The sequence below is a fragment of the Panulirus ornatus genome, chromosome 9 (genome assembly GCF_036320965.1).
Source record: "Panulirus ornatus isolate Po-2019 chromosome 9, ASM3632096v1, whole genome shotgun sequence".
NCBI lineage: Eukaryota > Metazoa > Arthropoda > Malacostraca > Decapoda > Palinuridae > Panulirus > Panulirus ornatus.
Window position 1 is genome coordinate 2,293,284 of NC_092232.1, and position 18,509 is coordinate 2,311,792.

Sequence of the window (18,509 nt, forward strand, 5' to 3'; positions counted from 1 at the left end):
ATATATATATACTTATTTCCAGTGTTATTTATCACATTATGGATCATAAGATATACATACAAGGTAAAGGAATAACGTAAAGAGAGTACTAAAATGCAGCTGAACTAGATACAGAACAGAATGATTTAAGAATGACGAAAGATTGATATCAAAGAGTTGTGGAATGTTACCAGCGTAATACAGAAGAATTAAAGAATAATTATATACACATTAAGATCTTTAGCATATAACATATACCTTAAAAAAACGAATTTACTTGGTAATGAAATATCTCTATTTGACATTAAATGATACTGGAAGGTAATGCCTAAACTACTGTACCGGTAGAGTACATGATGGAACCGTGACCAACACTTGCAACCTAGGGACAACACATGATGAGCCAGCAGTAGCTGTACGTAGTCCCGTACTGTGTTGATACAAGTTCATAGTAAATTTTGAACCGTACACACTCTTACTCTTACTCGACTAATATTTCACGACATATTCGAAACTATTTCCTCACATACAGTACAATTCAGTGTTGTGAATGATGAGTAATATTTAGAAAACGTATCTTATGATGGTTATATACTAATAAAATAGTATAGCCTCTCACTCAGTCAGCCATTTTCTATGAGAATACAGTCTCCAGGTACAACGCCTGTCATTCCTGTATAGCTCTTACTTCCCCATGCGATAAAGTGGAAACTCCAAACAAAAGCATATGACTTTCACCCGTACAGCCAGAGCAAATGGGGATCGGCATTTCTCGATCCAGGTGAGCCCAGGTAAACACAGAATGAGAGCTGGAGTCTGCTAGGAGGTGTCGCGAGCGTCGTGCCGGCCAGAAGCTTCGCATAATTTTGTCGTTATTACGTGATACATAATACAAATAGCCATGTAAATCTGGAAGACGCCCCACGAGAAACTTTAGGTAAGGACTTGGGTGGCCTTTTATGCTGGTTTACCGCGACTATGTTGACTGGAAGTGAGAGCACTTGCTCCCCAGCTTACCTGTGTTGGAATCACAGTCAAGCCAAGGAAATAAACGCGATATCGATATAGTTAGTTAGCGGGAATGGATCGTTGTATCGACTTACGGTGAACGTTCACAACGTGAGGATCTGTAAGGAAGTGCGAAGTGAATCAGAATATTTGTTTGTAGTTGGAGAAATGTGGAAGATGGTTGAGTAACGGGAAGACATGGCCAGGCTCCCGGGGTCAAGGTGATGGCGTGAGGTGACTGCCACGTTCGGCCACTACTGCACCTGGCTACCTGCTTCACAATACATGGTAGACGACTACCTGGTGTGTCACGCAGATGGGCGGGCTGGTGTGTCGAGGGGTGAGGCTGTCTTGTGTGTTGGGGGTGAGTTGGCTGCTGTGTCGAGAGATTAGGCTGCTCGGTTGTATGGGGTTGGGCTGCCTAGAGCGTCGAGGGGTTGAGCTGCCTGATGTGTCGAGGGGTTGGGCTGCCTGGCTTGTAGAGGGGTTGAGTTGCCTGGTGTTTAGAGGGGTTGGTCTGCCTAGTGTGTACCCTATTAGGTGAAGAGAAAAAACATTTGATGCTTCATTAATGTTTACTTTGCTGAGTGGATGTGAGTCCTGGCCGTGTGGTGACGTCAAACCCGTGAATCAACTGTATATGTGGTGAGTCGGACAGTTGTTGGGTGTCTGAACGAGAAATGATTTGTGTCTGGTGGAGTTTGGGTATCCTCCCCTACCTGCTATAATCAAAAGTAAGCAACGTAAACTCTTGTCAAGCATGTGGAGAGAGAGAGGAGGGGTATGGAGAATGACCCACTGTTTCATGCCATTCGTGAGACGACAATTGTAACATGCCTAGTTGCATACACAATTTCACTGTTAATGAGGCAGATGATTGCCTATGACGAATTGAAAGAGAAATCAAGACATTCTAATTCATCTATAGGTCAGTTGTACCGGTCTATAGATCCGGAATTTGTTGTACACAAGATGAACAATATGAAATCTAGAGATAATGAGATGGAGTGCATATCATGGACACGAGTGCTAGTAAACGGCCACTGTAGAGGAGGGGCGTTGGAACAGGCGAGGTAGAGGCCGCTTGCTGAGAGAAGAACGACTGTGAACATGTAGTGAGATTCATACTGAGTGGCGTGTCAGAAAACTTCTTCACTGAAAAGGCTGACCATGTTGTATGTAGTGCCATCCATTCTATACTTGCCTTGTATGCTGAATTATGAATGAACTTAGGCAATAGTTCTCCTCATATTATGTGCATGCAGGACGAGTTCCTTAGCTGTGTATTCTAGTGTTGTAGTGTTTAATTGTTTTTGTTCAAATTATTGTTTTAATGGTGCAGAGCTTTTATGGATCATTTGTATTCGTATGTATCTAGTCAGTTATATTCTAATCAATTGCTCTATTGATCAAGATTTTAATCATGGGCCATAATGTATATTGTGTATGTTCTTATGGTGTGAAGTTTTGTTCGCGTGATGTTTTGTGGTCAATAGGCTATCTGTCTATCTATTAAGGGGTTTTGGCTGCCTGGTGTGTCGGGGGGTTGGTCTGCCTGGTATGTCAAGGGGTTGGTCTGCCTGGTGAGTCAAGGGGTTGGGTTGCCTGGTGTGTCGAGGGGTTGGTGTGCCTGCTGTGTCGAGGGGTTGGTGTGCCTGGTGTGTCGAGGGGTTGGTCTGCCTGGCGTGTAGATGGGTTGGTGTGCCTTGGGTGTCGAGGGGTTGGTGTGCCTGGTGTGTCAAAGGGTTGGGTTGCCTGGTGTGTCGAGGGGTTGGTGTGCCTGGTGTGTCGAGGGGTTGGTCTCCCTGGCATGTCGAGGGGTTGGTCTGCTTGGTGAGTCAAGGGGTTGGTTGCCTAGTGTGTTGAGGGGTTGGTCTGCCTGGTATGTTGAGGGGTTGGTCTGCCTGTTGAGTCTAGGGGTTGGGTTGCCTGGTGTGTCGAGGGGTTGGTGTGCCTGGTGTGTCGAGGGGTTGGTGTGCCTGGTGCGTCGCGGGGTTAGTGTGCCTGGTGTGTCGAGGGGTTGGTGTGCCTGGTGCGTCGCGGAGTTGGTGTGCCTGGTGCGTCGCGGGGTTGGTCTGCCTGGTATGTCGAGGGGTTGGTCTGCTTGGTGAGTAAAGGGGTTGGGTTGCTTGGTGTGTCGAGGGGTTGGTCTGCCTGGTATCAGGAAACATTTGGTTCTGTGTCAGGATGGGTAGGCTACTTGCGTGTCTTGACCTGCAAGGGCCAGGTCGAAGTCCTCTGGTGTAAAACGTAGATATAAGCAAAGTAAAGGTGGGTTTGACATGACCTGAAAGTGTCAGGTCAAGTGTCTGTGGCATCGAGATTGTAATGAAATTTTGATGTCTGGAGGTGTAATAAGTGTGAGGATACAGTGAAGATGAGGTTGCTGTTAAGGGGTAAGATGAAAGGGCAGCGGTTTCGGGGGTGCAGCATGGAACATCAAATTCTAACCCTGGGTCGGTGAAAGTGCTTTTGACATGAACCCCAAGGGTCTTTTTCCTTCTGTAGTGAACGTGGTGGTGAAAGGTAGTGAGGGGAGGGAGGATACTGAAAACTTGGTTGGAGTTTCGTAACACAGTCTTCAGTGTGTATGAAGGGACGGCCCGGACACGTTGTGTCTCCTCAGTAAAGAAAAAACTGTCCGTTTTCGTAGTTCCTTCTATTTATTTTAACAATCAGGATCATAACCTTAGCCTTTGATTTGACAAGTAAGAGTCAGGTAAGAGGCAATTGGTGTCGAGGATGGACTGTAGATGTATTGGTTGGAAGAGATGGTAACGTGCAAGACTTCCTCTCTCCTTCCATGGACTAGAGCAAGACTACCCTCTCTCCTTTCATGGTCTGAAGCAGAACCTTCCTATCTACTACCATGGTCTGGAGGAGGAGCTGAGATTCACCGTCTGGTGGAGCCGATCAATATGTGTTTCTGGCAGGGGACGTGTGAACTGTGGGGAGGCTCTTGCCAGGCTCTACTGTCCAGTACTTGCTGGGCCCCCATGGCCCTCACCACTACCCTGTCACACAACATGAATATCATTAGCCTCCTGAGCCTTCAACACTAATTAACTTTTCAGTTAGGCAATGAAGGATAATTGGTCTGTTTCAGGAACAGATGAAATTGGGAAAAAGTAAGCCAAAGGGACCATCACGTGAAGATCAGTCTGGTTAGCGACACGTTCTCCTGGCGATCAGTCTGGTTAGCGGCACGTTCTCCCGGAGATCATTTTGTTTAGCGGCACGTTTTCCTGGGGATCGTTCTGGCTATGGGCATGTTCTACTGGCTGGTTAGCGGCACGTTCTCCTGACAGTCAGTCTGGTCAGTGACAGATGTGCTCTTCTATGTGGATGGACGGCTTCTGCCGCTAGGGACTCAACGCGGCGTATGTTGGGCCGGTGTGATGACATCCCCATGTGTTGATTGGACGTGGTGATAAGCACAGATTGTTGATCAGGTGTGGTAACATCCCAGGTGTTGGATGGGTGTGGTGACATCCTAGATGTTGGATGGGTGTAGTAACATCCCAGGTGTTAGATAGGTGTGGTGACATCCCAAGTGTTGGGTTGGTGTGGTGACATCCCAGGTGTTGGGTGGGTGTGGTGACATCCCAGGTGTTGGGTGGGCGTGATGACATCCCAGGTGTTGGGTGGGTGTGGTGACATCCCAGGTGTTGGGTGGGTGTGGTGACATCCCAGGTGTTGGGTTGGTGTGGTGACATCCCAGGTGTTGGGTTGGTGTGGTGACATCCCAGGTGTTGGGTGGGTGTGGTGACATCCCAGGTGTTAGGTAGGTGTTGTGACACCACTCCTCATGTAACAAATACCTCAGTTTATTTCATTCACGTCATCAAGCTGTCCTATGTAGGGTGTGGGTAAGACTTTCAAAAAGCATTCGATAAAGTTTCATATCAAAGGATACTAATTGTACTTGTTGAGTCACATGGTGTAGATGGGGTTGTATGTCATTACCTAAGAAATTTTAGTTAACTGTTAAGTGAAATGATTATTAAGAAGTATCCACCAGAATAACCCTGTCCACACACAATGTAAGGAGAGGAAGGTCAGATGTCAGGTCACATAATTTGTGGCCACCAGCACTCCACGGGGATTATGAAGCCCCGCCTCACTACTACCTCTGTGCTTTTATGGACCTCAACATCTGTATTTCCCCCACTCTGTGTGGGGATGTAATAAACGAAAGTACTCACTGTTTTTATTTTCTCTTTCCAGTGGTGGTGATTGTTGCATATATCTCTTTACGGTAAAGTGAAGATTCTGCATATATATTGGATCTCAGTGAATGTAGGTTTGCGGCAGGGGTGTGTGATGTCTCCATGGTTGTTTAATTTGTTTATGGATGGGGTTGTTAGGGAGGTAAATGCAAGAGTCTTGGAAAGAGGGGATGAGAGAGCTTGGGAAGTGAGTCAGTTGTTGTTCGCTGATGATACAGCGCTGGTGGCGGATTCATGTGAGAAACTGCAGAAGCTGGTGACGGAGTTTGGTAAAGTGTGTGGAAGAAGAAAGTTAAGAGTAAATGTGAATAAGAGCAAGGTTATTAGGTACAGTAGGGTTGAGGGTCAAGTCAATTGGGAGGTGAGTTTGAATGGAGTAAAACTGGAGGAAGTGAAGTGTTTTAGATATCTGGGAGTGGATCTGTCAGCGGATGGAACCATGGAAGCGGAAGTGGATCATAGGGTGGGGGAGGGGGCGAAAATTTTTGGGAGCCTTGAAAAATGTGTGGAAGTCGAGAACATTATCCCGGAAAGCAAAAATGGGTATGTTTGAAGGAATAGTAGTTCCAACAATGTTGTATGGTTGCGAGGCGTGGGCTATGGATAGAGTTGTGCGCAGGAGGATGGATGTGCTGGAAATGAGATGTTTGAGGACAATGTGTGGTGTGAGGTGGTTTGATCGAGTAAGTAACGTAAGGGTAAGAGAGATGTGTGGAAATAAAAAGAGCGTGGTTGAGAGAGCAGAAGAGGGTGTTTTGAAATGGTTTGGGCACATGGAGAGAATGAGTGAGCAAAGATTGACCAAGAGGATATATGTGTCGGAGGTGGAGGGAACGAGGAGAAGAGGGAGACCAAATTGGAGGTGGAAAGATGGAGTGAAAAGGATTTTGTGTGATCGGGGCCTGAACATGCAGGAGGGTGAAAGGAGGGCAAGGAATAGAGTGAATTGGAGCGATGTGGTATACAGGGGTTGACGTGCTGTCAGTGGATTGAATCAAGGCATGTGAAGCGTCCGGGGTAAACCAAGGAAAGCTGTGTAGGTATGTATATTTGCGTGTGTGGACGTGTGTATGTACATGTGTATGGGGGGGGTTGGGCCATTTCTTTCGTCTGTTTCCTTGCGCTACCTCGCAAACGCGGGAGACAGCGACAAAGTATAAAAAAAAAAAAAAATATATATATATATATATATATATATATATATATATATATATATATATATATATATATATATATATATGGATGGGGTTGTTAGGGAGGTAAATGCAAGAGTTTTGGAAAGAGGGGCAAGTATGAAGTCTGTTGGGGATGTGAGAGCTTGGGAAGTGAGTCAGTTGTTGTTCGCTGATGATACAGCGCTGGTGGCTGATTCATGTGAGAAACTGCAGAAGCTGGTGACTGAGTTTGGTAAAGTGTGTGGAAGAAGAAAGTTAAGAGTAAATGTGAATAAGAACAAGGTTATTAGGTACAGTAGGGTTGAGGGTCAAGTCAATTGGGAGGTGAGTTTGAATGGAGAAAAACTGGAGGAAGTAAAGTGTTTTAGATATCTGGGAGTGGATCTGGCAGCGGATGGAACCATGGAAGAGGAAGTGGATCATAGGGTGGGGGAGGGGGCGAAAATTCTGGGGGCCTTGAAGAATGTGTGGAAGTCGAGAACATTATCTCGGAAAGCAAAAATGGGTATGTTTGAAGGAATAGTGGTTCCAACAATGTTGTATGGTTGCGAGGCGTGGGCTATGGATAGAGTTGTGCGCAGGAGGATGGATGTGCTGGAAATGAGATGTTTGAGGTTAATGTGTGGTGTGAGGTGGTTTGATCGAGTGAGTAACGTAAGGGTAAGAGAGATGTGTGGAAATAAAAAGAGCGTGGTTGAGAGAGCAGAAGAGGGTGTTTTGAAATGGTTTGGGCACATGGAGAGGATGAGTGAGGAAAGATTGACCAAGAGGATATATGTGTCGGAGGTGGAGGGAGCAAGGAGAAGAGGGAGACCAAATTGGAGGTGGAAAGATGGAGTGAAAAAGATTTTGTGTGATCGGGGCCTGAACATGCAGGAGGGTGAAAGGAGGGCAAGGAATAGAGTGAATTGGAGCGATGTGGTATACCGGGGTTGACGTGCTGTCAGTGGATTGAATCAAGGCATGTGAAGCGTCTGGGGTAAACCATGGAAAGCTGTGTAGGTATGTATATTGCGTGTGCGGACGTATGTATATACATGTGTAATGGGGGGGGGGGGGCCATTTCTTTCGTCTGTTTCCTTGCGCTACCTCGCAAACGCGGGAGACAGCGACAAAGTATAAAAAAAAGAAAAAAAAAAAAAATATATATATATATATATATATATATATATGTATATTTTTTTTTATTTTATTTTTTATTATACTTTGTCGCTGTCTCCCGCGTTTGCGAGGTAGCGCAAGGAAACAGACGAAAGAAATGGCCCAACCCCCCCCCCCCCATACACATGTATAAACATACGTCCACACACGCAAATATACATACCTACACAGTTTTCCATGATTTACCCCAGACGCTTCACATGCCTTGATTCAATCCACTGACAGCACGTCAACCACGGTATACCACAATCGCTCCAATTCACTCTATTCCTTGCCCTCCTTTCACCCTCCTGCATGTTCAGGCCCCGACCAAACAAAATCTTTTTCACTCCATCTTTCCACCTCCAATTTGGTCTCCCTCTTCTCCTCGTTCCCTCCACCTCCGACACATATATCCTCTTGGTCAATCTTTCCTCACTCATTCTCTCCATGTGCCCAAACCACTTCAAAACACCCTCTTCTGCTCTCTCAACCACGCTCTTTTTATTTCCACACATCTCTCTTATCCTTACGTTACTCACTCGATCAAACCACCTCACACCACACATTGTCCTCAAACATCTCATTTCCAGCACATCCATCCTCCTGCGCACAACTCTATCCATAGCCCACGCCTCGCAACCATACAACATTGTTGGAACCACTATTCCTTCAAACATACCCATTTTTGCTTTCCGAGATAATGCTCTCGACTTCCACACATTCTTCAAGGCCCCCAGAATTTTCGACCCCTCCCCCACCCTATGATCCACTTCCGCTTCCATAGGTTCCATCCGCTGCCAGATCCACTCCCAGATATCTAAAACACTTCACTTCCTCCAGTTTTTCTCCATTCAAACTCACCTCCCAGTTGACTTGACCCTCAACCCTACTGTACCTAATAACCTTGCTCTTATTCACATTTACTCTTAAATTTCTTCTTCCACACACTATACCAAACTCAGTCACCAGCTTCTGCGGTTTTTCACATGAATCAGCTACCAGCGCTGTATCATCAGCGAACAACAACTGACTCACTTCCCAAGCTCTCTCATCCCCAACTAACTTCATACTTGCCCCTCTTTCCAAAACTCTTGCATTTACCTCCCTAACAACCCCATCCATAAACAAATTAAACAACCATGGAGACATCACACACCCCTGCCGCAAACCTACATTCACTGAGAACCAATCACTTTCCTCTCTTCCTACACGTACACATGCCTTACATCCTCGATAAAAACTTTTCACTGCTTCTAACAACTTTCCTCCCACACCATATATTCTTAATACCTTCCACAGAGCATCTCTATCAACTCTATCATATGCCTTCTCCAGATCCATAAATGCTACATACAAATCCATTTGCTTTTCTAAGTATTTCTCACATACATTCTTCAAAGCAAACACCTGATCCACACATCCTCTACCACTTCTGAAACCACACTGCTCTTCCCCAATCTGATGCTCTGTACATGCCTTCACCCTCTCAATCAATACCCTCCCCTATAATTTACCAGGAATACTCAACAAACTTATACCTCTGTAATTTGCGAACTCCCTCTTATCCCCTTTGCCTTTGTACAATGGCACTATGCACGCATTCCGCCAATCCTCAGGCACCTCACCATGAGTCATACATACATTAAATAACCTTACCAACCAGTCAACAATACAGTCACCCCCTCTTTTAATAAATTCCACTGCAATACCATCCAAACCTGCTGGCTTGCCGGCTTTCATCTTCCGCAAAGCTTTCACTACCTCTTCTCAGTTTACCAAATCATTTTCCCTAACCCTCTCACTTTGCACACCACCTCGACCAAAACACCCTATATCTGCCACTCTATCATCAAACACATTCAACAAACCTTCAAAATACTCACTCCATCTCCTTCTCACATCACCACTACTTGTTATCACCTCCCCATTTGCGCCCTTCACTGAAGTTCCCATTTGCTCCCTTGTCTTACGCACTTTATTTACCTCCTTCCAGAACATCTTTTTATTCTCCCTAAAATTTCATGATACTCTCTCACCCCAACTCTCATTTGCCCTTTTTTTCACCTCTTGCACCTTTCTCTTGACCTCCTGTCTCTTTCTTTTATACATCTCCCACTCAATTGCATTTTTTCCCTGCAAAAATCGTCCAAATGCCTCTCTCTTCTCTTTCACTAATACTCTCACTTCTTCATCCCACCACTCACTACCCTTTCTAATCAACCCACCTCCCACTCTTCTCATGCCACAAGCATCTTTTGCGCAATCCATCACTGATTCCCTAAATACATCCCATTCCTCCCCCACTCCCCTTACTTCCATTGTTCTCACCTTTTTCCATTCTGTACTCAGTCTCTCCTGGTACTTCCTCACACAGGTCTCCTTCTCAAGCTCACTTACTCTCACCACCCTCTTCACCTCAACATTCATATATATATATATATATATATATATATATTTATATATATATATATATATATATATATATATATATATATATATATATATATATATATATATATATATATTTTTTTTTTTATACTTTGTCGCTGTCTCCCGCGTTTGCGAGGTAGCGCAAGGAAACAGACGAAAGAAATGGCCCAACCCCCCCCCCCCCATATACATGTATATACATACGTCCACACACGCAAATATACATACCTACACAGCTTTCCATGGTTTACCCCAGACGCTTCACATGCCTTGATTCAATCCACTGACAGCACGTCAACCCCGGTATACCACATCGCTCCAATTCACTCTATTCTTTGCCCTCCTTTCACCCTCCTGCATGTTCAGGCCCCGATCACACAAAATCTTTTTCACTCCATCTTTCCACCTCCAATTTGGTCTCCCTCTTCTCCTTGTTCCCTCCACCTCCGACACATATATCCTCTTGGTCAATCTTTCCTCACTCATCCTCTCCATGTGCCCAAACCACTTCAAAACACCCTCTTCTGCTCTCTCAACCACGCTCTTTTTATTTCCACACATCTCTCTTACCCTTACGTTACTCACTCGATCAAACCACCTCACACCACACATTGTCCTCAAACATCTCATTTCCAGCACATCCATCCTCCTGCGCACAACTCTATCCATAGCCCACGCCTCGCAACCATACAACATTGTTGGAACCACTATTCCTTCAAACATACCCATTTTTGCTTTCCGAGATAATGTTCTCGACTTCCACACATTCTTCAAGGCCCCCAGAATTTTCGCCCCCTCCCCCACCCTATGATCCACTTCCGCTTCCATGGTTCCATCCGCTGCCAGATCCACTCCCAGATATCTAAAACACTTAACTTCCTCCAGTTTTTCTCCATTCAAACTCACCTCCCAATTGACTTGACCCTCAACCCTACTGTACTTAATAACCTTGCTCTTATTCACATTTACTCTTAACTTTCTTCTTCCACACACTTTACCAAACTCAGTCACCAGCTTCTGCAGTTTCTCACATGAATCAGCCACCAGCGCTGTATCATCAGCGAACAACAACTGACTCACTTCCCAAGCTCTCTCATCCCCAACAGACTTCATACTTGCCCCTCTTTCCAAAACTCTTGCATTTACCTCCCTAACAACCCCATCCATAAACAAATTAAACAACCATGGAGACATCACACACCCCTGCCGCAAACCTACATTCACTGAGAACCAATCACTTTCCTCTCTTCCTACACGTACACATGCCTTACATCCTCGATAAAAACTTTTCACTGCTTCTAACAACTTTCCTCCCACACCATATATTCTTAATACCTTCCACAGAGCATCTCTATCAACTCTATCATATGCCTTCTCCAGATCCATAAATGCTACATACAAATCCATTTGCTTTTCTAAGTATTTCTCACATACATTCTTCAAAGCAAACACCTGATCCACACATCCTCTACCACTTCTGAAACCACACTGCTCTTCCCCAATCTGATGCTCTGTACATGCCTTCACCCTCTCAATCAATACCCTCCCATATAATTTACCAGGAATACTCAACAAACTTATACCTCTGTAATTTGAGCATTCACTCTTATCCCCTTTGCCTTTGTACAATGGCACTATGCACGCATTCCGCCAATCCTCAGGCACCTCACTATGAGTCATACATACATTAAATAACCTTACCAACCAGTCAACAATACAGTCACCCCCTTTTTTAATAGATTCCACTGCAATACCATCCAAACCTGCTGCCTTGCCGGCTTTCATCTTCCGCAAAGCTTTTACTACCTCTTCTCTGTTTACCAAATCATTTTCCCTAACCCTCTCACTTTGCACACCACCTCGACCAAAACACCCTATATCTGCCACTCTATCATCAAACACATTCAACAAACCTTCAAAATACTCACTCCATCTCCTTCTCACATCACCAATACTTGTTATCACCTCCCCATTAGCGCCCTTCACTGAAGTTCCCATTTGCTCCCTTGTCTTACGCACTTTATTTACCTCCTTCCAGAACATCTTTTTATTCTCCCTAAAATTTGATGATACTCTCTCACCCCAACTCTCATTTGCCCTCTTTTTCACCTCTTGCACGTTTCTCTTGACCTCCTGTCTCTTTCTTTTATATATCTCCCACTCAATTGCATTTTTTTCCCTGCAAAAATCGTCCAAATGCCTCTCTCTTCTCTTTCACTAATAATCTTACTTCTTCATCCCACCACTCACCACCCTTTCTAATCAACCCACCTCCCACGCTTCTCATGCCACAGGCATCTTTTGCGCAAGCCATCACTGCTTCCCTAAATACATCCCATTCCTCCCCCACTTCCCTTACTTCCATTGTTCTCACCTTTTTCCAGTCTGTGCTCAGTCTCTCCTGGTACTTCCTCACACAATTCTCCTTCCCGAGCTCACTTACTCTCACCACCCTCCTCACCCCAACATTCACTCTTCTTTTCTGAAAACCCATACAAATCTTCACCTTAGCCTTCAGAAGATAATGATCAGACATCCCTCCAGTTGCACCTCTCAGCACATTAACATCCAAAAGTCTCTCTTTCGCGCGCCTGTCAATTAACACGTAATCTAATAACGCTCTCTGGCCATCTCTCCTACTTACATACGTATACTTATGTATATCTCGCTTTTCAAACCAGGTATTCCCAATTACCAGTCCTTTTTCAGCACATAAATCTACAAGCTCTTCACCATTTCCATTTACAACACTAAACACCCCATGTATACCAATTATTCCCTCAACTGCCACATCACTCACCTTTGCATTCAAATCACCCATCACTATAACCTGGTCTTGTGCATCAAAACTACTAACACACTCATTCAACTGCTCCCAAAACACTTGCCTCTCATGATATTTCTTCTCATGCCCAGGTGCATATGCACCAATAATAACCCATCTCTCTCCATCAACTTTCAGTTTTACCCATATATATATATATTATATATATAGGTAGTATGTTTGAGGAAAGGAACCTGGATGTTTTGGCTCTGAGTGAAACGAAGCTCAAGGGTAAAGGGGAAGAGTAGTTTGGGAATGTCTAGGGAGTAAAGTCAGGGGTTAGTGAGAGGACAAGAGCAAGGGAAGGAGTAGCAGTACTCCTGAAACAGGAGTTGTGGGAGTATGTGATAGAGTGTAAGAAAGCAAATTCTCGATTAATATGGGTAAAACTGAAAGTTGATGGAGAGAGGTGGGTGATTATTGGTGCATATGCACCTGGGCATGAGAAGAAAGATCAAGAGAGGCAAGTGTTTTGGGAGCAGCTGAATGAGTGTGTTAGTGGTTTTGATGCACGAGACCGGGTCATAGTGATGGGTGATTTGAATGCAAAGGTGAGTAATGTGGCAGTTGAGGGAATAATTGGTATACATGGGGTGTTCAGTGTTGTAAATGGAAATGGTGAAGAGCTTGTAGATTTATGTGCTGAAAAAGGACTGATGATTGGGAATACCTGGTTTAAAAAGCGAGATATACATAAGTATACTTATGTAAGTAGGATAGATGGCCAGAGAGCGTTATTGGATTACGTGTTAATTGACAGGCGTGCGAAAGAGAGACTTTTGGATGTTAATGTGCTGAGAGGTGCAACTGGAGGGATGTCTGATCATTATCTTGTGGAGGCTAAGGTGAAGATTTGTATGGGTTTTCAGAAAAGAAGAGTGAATGTTGGGGTGAAGAGGGTGGTGAGAGTAAGTGAGCTTGAGAAGGAGACCTGTGTGAGGAAGTACCAGGAGAGACTGAGTACAGAATGGAAAAAGGTGAGAACAATGGAAGTAAGGGGAGTGGGGGAGGAATGGGATGAATTTAGGGAATCAGTGATGGATTGCGCAAAAGATGCTTGTGGCATGAGAAGAGTGGGAGGTGGGTTGATTAGAAAGGGTAGTGAGTGGTGGGATGAAGAAGTAAGAGTATTAGTGAAAGAGAAGAGAGAGGCATTTGGACGATTTTTGCAGGGAAAAAATGCAATTGAGTGGGAGATGTATAAAAGAAAGAGACAGGAGGTCAAGAGAAAGGTGCAAGAGGTGAAAAAAAGGGCAAATGAGAGTTGGGGTGAGAGAGTATCATTAAATTTTAGGGAGAATAAAAAGATATTCTGGAAGGAGGTAAATAAAGTGCGTAAGACAAGGGAGCAAATGGGAACTTCAGTGAAGGGCGCAAATGGGGAGGTGATAACAAGTAGTGGTGATGTGAGAAGGAGATGGAGTGAGTATTTTGAAGGTTTGTTGAATGTGTTTGATGATAGAGTGGCAGATATAGGGTGTTTTGGTCGAGGTGGTGTGCAAAGTGAGAGGGTTAGGGAAAATGATTTGGTAAACAGAGAAGAGGTAGTGAAAGCTTTGCGGAGGGATGAAAGCCGGCAAGGCAGCAGGTTTGGATGGTATTGCAGTGGAATTTATTAAAAAAAGGGGGTGACTGTATTGTTGACTGGTTGGTAAGGTTATTTAATGTATGTATGACTAATGTTGAGGTGCCTGAGGATTGGCGGAATGCGTGCATAGTGCCATTGTACAAAGGCAAAGGGGATAAGAGTGAGTGCTCAAATTACAGAGGTATAAGTTTGTTGAGTATTCCTGGTAAATTATATGGGAGGGTATTGATTGAGAGGGTGAAGGCATGTACAGAGCATCAGATTGGGAAGAGCAGTGTGGTTTCAGAAGTGGTAGAGGATGTGTGGATCAGGTGTTTGCTTTGAAGAATGTATGTGAGAAATACTTAGAAAAGCAAATGGATTTGTATGTAGCATTTATGGATCTGGAGAAGGCATATGATAGAGTTGATAGAGATGCTCTGTGGAAGGTATTAAGAATATATGGTGTGGAGGAAAGTTGTTAGAAGCAGTGAAAAGTTTTTATCGAGGATGTAAGGCATGTGTACGTGTAGGAAGAGAGGAAAGTGATTGGTTCTCAGTGAATGTAGGTTTGCGGCAGGGGTGTGTGATGTCTCCATGGTTGTTTAATTTGTTTATGGATGGGGTTGTTAGGGAGGTAAATGCAAGAGTTTTGGAAAGAGGGGCAAGTATGAAGTCTGTTGGGGATGAGAGAGCTTGGGAAGTGAGTCAGTTGTTGTTCGCTGATGATACAGCGCTGGTGGCTGATTCATGTGAGAAACTGCAGAAGCTGGTGACTGAGTTTGGTAAAGTGTGTGGAAGAAGAAAGTTAAGAGTAAATGTGAATAAGAGCAAGGTTATTAGGTACAGTAGGGTTGAGGGTCAAGTCAATTGGGAGGTGAGTTTGAATGGAGAAAAACTGGAGGAAGTGAAGTGTTTTAGATATCTGGGAGTGGATCTGGCAGCGGATGGAACCATGGAAGCGGAAGTGGATCATAGGGTGGGGGAGGGGGCGAAAATTCTGGGGGCCTTGAAGAATGTGTGGAAGTCGAGAACATTATCTCGGAAAGCAAAAATGGGTATGTTTGAAGGAATAGTGGTTCCAACAATGTTGTATGGTTGCGAGGCGTGGGCTATGGATAGAGTTGTGCGCAGGAGGATGGATGTGCTGGAAATGAGATGTTTGAGGACAATGTGTGGTGTGAGGTGGTTTGATCGAGTGAGTAACGTAAGGGTAAGAGAGATGTGTGGAAATAAAAAGAGCGTGGTTGAGAGAGCAGAAGAGGGTGTTTTGAAATGGTTTGGGCACATGGAGAGGATGAGTGAGGAAAGATTGACCAAGAGGATATATGTGTCGGAGGTGGAGGGAGCAAGGAGAAGAGGGAGACCAAATTGGAGGTGGAAAGATGGAGTGAAAAAGATTTTGTGTGATCGGGGCCTGAACATGCAGGAGGGTGAAAGGAGGGCAAGGAATAGAGTGAATTGGAGCGATGTGGTATACCGGGGTTGACGTGCTGTCAGTGGATTGAATCAAGGCATGTGAAGCGTCTGGGGTAAACCATGGAAAGCTGTGTAGGTATGTATATTGCGTGTGCGGACGTATGTATATACATGTGTAATGGGGGGGGGGGGGGTTGGGCCATTTCTTTCGTCTGTTTCCTTGCGCTACCTCGCAAACGCGGGAGACAGCGACAAAGTATAAAAAAAAGAAAAAAAAAAATATATATATATATATATATATATATATATATATATATATATGTATATTTTTTTTTTATTTTATTTTTTATTATACTTTGTCGCTGTCTCCCGCGTTTGCGAGGTAGCGCAAGGAAACAGACGAAAGAAATGGCCCAACCCCCCCCCCCCATACACATGTATAAACATACGTCCACACACGCAAATATACATACCTACACAGTTTTCCATGATTTACCCCAGACGCTTCACATGCCTTGATTCAATCCACTGACAGCACGTCAACCACGGTATACCACAATCGCTCCAATTCACTCTATTCCTTGCCCTCCTTTCACCCTCCTGCATGTTCAGGCCCCGATCAAACAAAATCTTTTTCACTCCATCTTTCCACCTCCAATTTGGTCTCCCTCTTCTCCTCGTTCCCTCCACCTCCGACACATATATCCTCTTGGTCAATCTTTCCTCACTCATTCTCTCCATGTGCCCAAACCACTTCAAAACACCCTCTTCTGCTCTCTCAACCACGCTCTTTTTATTTCCACACATCTCTCTTATCCTTACGTTACTCACTCGATCAAACCACCTCACACCACACATTGTCCTCAAACATCTCATTTCCAGCACATCCATCCTCCTGCGCACAACTCTATCCATAGCCCACGCCTCGCAACCATACAACATTGTTGGAACCACTATTCCTTCAAACATACCCATTTTTGCTTTCCGAGATAATGCTCTCGACTTCCACACATTCTTCAAGGCCCCCAGAATTTTCGACCCCTCCCCCACCCTATGATCCACTTCCGCTTCCATGGTTCCATCCGCTGCCAGATCCACTCCCAGATATCTAAAACACTTCACTTCCTCCAGTTTTTCTCCATTCAAACTCACCTCCCAGTTGACTTGACCCTCAACCCTACTGTACCTAATAACCTTGCTCTTATTCACATTTACTCTTAAATTTCTTCTTCCACACACTATACCAAACTCAGTCACCAGCTTCTGCGGTTTTTCACATGAATCAGCTACCAGCGCTGTATCATCAGCGAACAACAACTGACTCACTTCCCAAGCTCTCTCATCCCCAACTAACTTCATACTTGCCCCTCTTTCCAAAACTCTTGCATTTACCTCCCTAACAACCCCATCCATAAACAAATTAAACAACCATGGAGACATCACACACCCCTGCCGCAAACCTACATTCACTGAGAACCAATCACTTTCCTCTCTTCCTACACGTACACATGCCTTACATCCTCGATAAAAACTTTTCACTGCTTCTAACAACTTTCCTCCCACACCATATATTCTTAATACCTTCCAAAGAGCATCTCTATCAACTCTATCATATGCCTTCTCCAGATCCATAAATGCTACATACAAATCCATTTGCTTTTCTAAGTATTTCTCACATACATTCTTCAAAGCAAACACCTGATCCACACATCCTCTACCACTTCTGAAACCACACTGCTCTTCCCCAATCTGATGCTCTGTACATGCCTTCACCCTCTCAATCAATACCCTCCCCTATAATTTACCAGGAATACTCAACAAACTTATACCTCTGTAATTTGCGAACTCCCTCTTATCCCCTTTGCCTTTGTACAATGGCACTATGCACGCATTCCGCCAATCCTCAGGCACCTCACAATGAGTCATACATACATTAAATAACCTTACCAACCAGTCAACAATACAGTCACCCCCTTTTTTTAATAAATTCCACTGCAATACCATCCAAACCTGCTGCCTTGCCGGCTTTCATCCTCCGCAAAGCTTTCACTACCTCTTCTCTGTTTACCAAATCATTTTCCCTAACCCTCTCACTTTGCACACCACCTCGACCAAAACACCCTATATCTGCCACTCTATCATCAAACACATTCAACAAACCTTCAAAATACTCACTCCATCTCCTTCTCACATCACCACTACTTGTTATCACCTCCCCATTTGCGCCCTTCACTGAAGTTCCCATTTGCTCCCTTGTCTTACGCACTTTATTTACCTCCTTCCAGAATATCTTTTTATTCTCCCTAAAATTTAATGATACTCTCTCACCCCAACTCTCATTTGCCCTTTTTTTTTCACCTCTTGCACCTTTCTCTTGACCTCCTGTCTCTTTCTTTTATACATCTCCCACTCAATTGCATTTTTTCCCTGCAAAAATCGTCCAAATGCCTCTCTCTTCTCTTTCACTAATACTCTTACTTCTTCATCCCACCACTCACTACCCTTTCTAATCAACCCACCTCCCACTCTTCTCATGCCACAAGCATCTTTTGCGCAATCCATCACTGATTCCCTAAATTCATCCCATTCCTCCCCCACTCCCCTTACTTCCATTGTTCTCACCTTTTTCCATTCTGTACTCAGTCTCTCCTGGTACTTCCTCACACAGGTCTCCTTCTCAAGCTCACTTACTCTCACCACCCTCTTCACCCCAACATTCACTCTTCTTTTCTGAA

The 18,509-nt window shown here is 44.4% G+C and overlaps 1 protein-coding gene across 1 annotated transcript in view; it reads left to right on the forward strand.

The window, feature by feature from the left end:
- Positions 1-785: 785 nt before the first annotated feature.
- LOC139750158 (protein Star-like) overlaps positions 786-18,509 on the forward strand; it is a 34,308-nt gene continuing 16,584 nt past the window's right edge. Inside the window, exon 1 of the mRNA XM_071664502.1 lies at positions 786-916. The gene's annotated coding sequence lies outside the window, so the exon portion shown is untranslated. The remainder of the gene's footprint in view (positions 917-18,509) is intronic.